General features: G+C 31.5%; 1 long non-coding RNA gene across 1 annotated transcript; it reads left to right on the top strand.

Annotated features, from left to right (window-relative positions):
* Nucleotides 1–4,640, top strand: LOC132759531 (uncharacterized). Its single transcript, XR_009629728.1, has 2 exons — nucleotides 1–1,781; nucleotides 3,320–4,640. It is a non-coding gene; the product is annotated as an uncharacterized LOC132759531 (long non-coding RNA).
* Nucleotides 4,641–5,170: the final 530 nt, after the last annotated feature.

Raw genomic sequence — 5,170 nt, 5'->3', positions numbered from 1 at the left:
GTTAGTGCAGTGATGGGTTTACTCCTATAAAAATAGGAGTTGGCCTGTTACTGCACTAAAGTTGTGATTGTATATATATTTTTATAAAAAAACAGTATTTAGTAAAATAGGTAAATTAATATAAATAAATAAAATCGTAATGTTTTGATCTCTTCTTGATAGAAAATAAAAATAATTTAATTGGTAAAAATGAACGATATGCTGCTGCAATAATTAGATTTTGAAAATCTTGACTTTCACTATTTATATTTAAATAATCAAAATTATACTCTGTTTAACATGTACAATAAATTGATACAATTACAGTAAGAGTTTTTATGATGGTTATCTTATTGAAGATTTATTTAAAGTGACATTATGCTCAATTTTTTCATTGTCAAGGTGAACAATATATTTCAAAAGATCAACTGTTATAATGATGATTGGCCAACAGTAGATATAGGAAAATGTTGAGGATAATATATAAATCTGCCTAAAATATAAAAAGACTGCCCCACACTTTAAAAATTGAACATGAATAGGTTATTTCTAATGGATAATTAAGGAAATTTCCTTGGGCCAAGAAACATGTTATTTATTGTTCAGACAAAGTACATTGGAAGATGTAAACATACTTTGAACTCCCTATATAGCTTTGAATGAAGATAAAGCCACTTTAAGTATATATATATTTTTTGTAATATTGTCAGCATTTTATGAAAGTTTTGTGATAAGGAACAAAGTGCAACTTATCATTAGAGTGATAATTGTTAAAACTAGTATTGTTAACTTGAACTGTGATAATATATATTTGTTTGAATGTTAATAGTGATGTAATATTATTAATAAGTATATTTGATGACTTGATTTTATCTGCTTTCCTGAAAATATATGTTTTAATGTAATGGTATATAGATGTTTTATTATTAATAAGTATATTTTGTTGATTTGATTTTATCTGCTTTCCTGAAAAAATATGTTTTAATGTAATGTTTTATGATTTTTATGCTTGAAGTATATTTTTAAAAAGTTGCATTTACAATGTATTTCTATACATAAATTGGCTTTTATTGTTTATTAAGTACATCAGGACCTTACTGTTTAGTCTTTGTGACTCTTCAAGTGAAATTTGCTCATATTAAACCAACTGGTCACTTAAAATGGTCCAAAGAGCTAAAAAGATGATGCTTGAGGATAATGTAACTTGATAGATGGAAAACTTGTAAAGTAAGCAATGACACCTTGACATTCATTATACATTTGTATTGTCAAACTAATTTGAGAATAAATAAATTATAAAAGATAAAAATAAGAATTTAACATCAAAGTTAAATGTAAAAATAATTTGACAGATGGTTATCCTTATCAAAGGTAGTTTGCCATGGAATATTTGACAGAGTGTTTTTCCTTGTCTAGTTGGGTTTTGTTCCACTTATAAAGTGAAGAAAGGTGATTTTATGTTGACAGCCTGTTTGTTTTAGGATAGCAAGTGTTATAGGAATAACCAGCTTGTGGCAAGTTATGTGAAAGATAACCAATGTGAAGATAGCTTGATATGTGAGAATAACTGGCCATGTGATACTAGCTTGCCATGTGATACTAGCTTTGCCACATGATACCAGCTTGCCATGTGGTGCTAGGTTGTCATGTAATATTAGCATGTCATGTGATACTAGCTTGCCATGTGATACAAGCTTGCCATGTGGTGCTAGGTTGCCAAGTGATACTAGCTTGCCATATGATACTAGCTTGCCATGTGATACCAGCTTGCCATGTGATACCAGCTTGCCATGTGATGCTAGGTTGTCATGTACGAGGGCTGTTCAAAAAGTTCGTGGACTGCGGCTCTACTGTTCACATCTTTTAATTTGCGTATATGATTTTACAAGAGACATATATGAAAATATGTCCTTAATAAACAGTGAAAAAATCAATACAATATGTTTACAAATAAAATTTCTGTGACAGTTACAAATCACAAGGGGTGCACAATCCGGCGCACGCTGATGATGAAACAAAATGACGTTCGTGACGTTGCAGTATAAATGAAACATTTTACCAGCGTCATTGTTTCTGAAAGTACTCTTTTTTAGTGTTCAATATCTGCGGATGATATACCAAAACCATTTTTCTGTTTGCGATGATGACCCGAGATATAAAGTGGTCATCAATTCGCTCCATTCTCCGTATAAAGGTCCGAGTGCCGCATACTTTCCGCTCTTTATCGGGATTTTTGAGTAATTTAGACATTAAACGGACAGTGTTAATAAGTTAATTCAATTGTTGATTGATAGTATCAATTTGAAACCGCCCTCGTCCGATCTTTAAACAATATGATTATCGATGATAAAGAAATTATTTTATCAACTGACAATTATTCTATGCGGTAAATCTACTGAACACCGGCTAGCATTAATTATCAAACGGACCAGGGTAAATACAGGAAATACAAATAGAACTACAAGTATCTATTGAAAATACGCATATATCCTGATGAATGACATAAAATATTATTTTGATTAAATTAAATTGTTTTGTCAGAATTGAATGCATAGACCCGATGCAGAAATTAAACATGTCGGACATCTCGCAAAACTGTCATAATGCCTGAACTTTTGTAGATCTTTTGCAATTGACGTTACAAACGTCCCAACAATTTGCCGCTAAAATTATTCGTCGCCCTTTCTGTCTGTGAGCATGTATTTGCCGTATTTGAATCGCTTGCGCGACCTGAAACCAAGAGACTTGCTCAACAACTCATTGTTTTTCGTTAATTTAATCACCTTATAAAAATATATAGGAGTATACCACATATATTGGTAAAAATTTCCAAAAGAGCGAATTTCTAGTTTTTAAACGGGGTTTTTACTTCCCAACTTACCCGTCTGTCTACTGCTGCTCAAAAAAACTTGTTTTGTTCAGCTATTCAACGTCCAAACGAACGCCAAAAGTCAGATTTATGTCATTTAAATATTAATAGATGATTACTTGTATTTAACTTCATAAAACAATCATTTAATTTGTTTCCAACATTTGTTTATATTTAAAACATTATATGAAAATTTCGGGTGCGCCGATGTTGCGTTGCCATGGTTTATTAAAGTGCACATAACTCGTAAAGGAAATAAAAGTTAACAATAAAAGTAAATCTTACTTTTGAAAATAAAGACACTCTTTCGATTCATATCCACTATGGGTGTTTTTATGAACCAAGTAAAAAATGACAGCAAAAATCCACGAACTTTTTGAACATACCTCGTAAGAATAGCTATTTATGTGATGCTAGGTTGTCATGTGATACTAGCTTGCCATGTGATTCTAGCATGCCATGTGATGCTAGGTTGTCATGTAAGAATAGCTGGTTATGTGATACTAGCTTGCTATTTAAGGATATTTGTACATCTGTGGCCAAGTGGTTAAGGTTGTTGAACCAAACCACTTTCAATTCACTGCTCAGGTTTCAAATTCTGTTGGTACTTTTGATTTTTTAATGTGAGGAAGCTTTCGAACTAGCTTACATGTTGGATATAATACATAGAGGGGCACCTGAGGTCTTCCTATACCAGTAAAGCTGGAGAGTTGCTATATGACCTTTAAATGTGTGATTGTGTCTCCCCAACCCCTACCCCTAAATCTATGTGGAAATATATTGTTATGTGAGTATAGAAATTAGGTGATATAAGCTTGCTTTGTGATACTAGCTTGTGTTATGAAATACGTAATCTGGTTATGTGAAGCTAGAATGTCATGTGTTACAAGCTTGCTTTGTGATGAAATACATATATTGTACTACAGTAAACTCCGCATATAATAAACTCATTGGAACATTCAAAATCTGTTCCTTTTATCCCCGAGTTCCTTGTAAGCATATAGCGAATTAGTTCCTTGTATCAGGAGTTTTTATAGCAAACAGATTTACATATAATGGACTGATTGTTTACCAACGTCAGCCATTTTGAAGAGCATTTGATTAAGAACAATTAGTCATTTATTTCTTTTTTAGAGAGCGTACTTTTTGGAATTTGAAAATCCTTTGCTATTTCAGTTTTAGTTTTACTCCTTTTCTCAATTTCTCATAAAATATCTTATTTTGTTTCTAAACTCAGTGCTTTTCCTTTTCTTTCCATGATTAAGAATAAACAAGATTTTCGATTTTTTCTACCTTTTATCTTGAATATCTTCTATTATATGTTAAGGGTGACTTTTACTAATGAAAGATATAGATTTCTTTTCATTTCAATCAATTGTACTTTGTAGTTTTCAATGGATTATGTTTGCAAGCATGCATGATTATGTTGAAAACCTATTATAAATGATCATAATTATTTTACTCGAGCAAAACTATTAAAGAAAAGAAATAATAGAATTAAAGGAATAACCGTTTTATCTTGGTGACAAGAACTCATGCTGAAAATATTCTAAATAGAAAACTATTACAAACTGCTATACAAATTCATTTTCATAGATGTATTGAAGTACAATATTTGGTAAATTCTGCTGAGTTTAAATCCTTGCCAATGAAAACAAAAGTTGAAAATGCGGGATATGTTTACGGATAGCCGATATTTTGGAGTTTGTTATAAAAGTGTAATTTTCTGCACTTTTAACTAAATTGGGACTAAGAAATGAGTTCCTTATAAGCGATAATTCCTTATAACTGTGTTCGCTATAACTGTTTTTTTTTATATTAAATAAAGAAGGGCAAAATTTGGGCCATAATAAATTGTTCCTTATAACTGGAAGTTCGCTATAATCGTGTTCGCTATTAGTGATGTTATGTGAGGCTGCAATGTCATGTGATACCAGTTTCTTTCGTGGTGCTAGTTTGTAATGAAATACATTCTATCTGGATATGTGATGCTAGAATGTCATGTGTTACAAGCTTGCTTTTGTGATTCTAGCTTTTTATAAAATACATATTATCTGGTTATGTGATGCTAAAATGTCATGTGTTACAAGCTTGCTTTGTGATTCTAGCTTCTTATAAAATACATATTATCTGGTTATGTGATGCTAGAATGTCATGTGATACCAGCTTGTAATGTGGTGCTAACCTGTTATGTGCCAATTGCTTGCATTTTGTTATACTAGCCATTTTCATAGATAGCTTGTTATCTGATACCAGTCTGTTATGTGAGGAAAGCTTGTTATGTGATAGTATCCTGTTACTTGGAGATAGCTTGTAATGTGG

Source organism: Ruditapes philippinarum, unplaced genomic scaffold, assembly GCF_026571515.1.
Source record: "Ruditapes philippinarum isolate M1 unplaced genomic scaffold, ASM2657151v2 ctg5185_1_1_1_1, whole genome shotgun sequence".
NCBI classification, from domain to species: Eukaryota; Metazoa; Mollusca; class Bivalvia; order Venerida; family Veneridae; genus Ruditapes; species Ruditapes philippinarum.
Note: the sequence above shows the minus strand (reverse complement) of the source record. Positions and strands in the feature narration are given on the sequence as shown.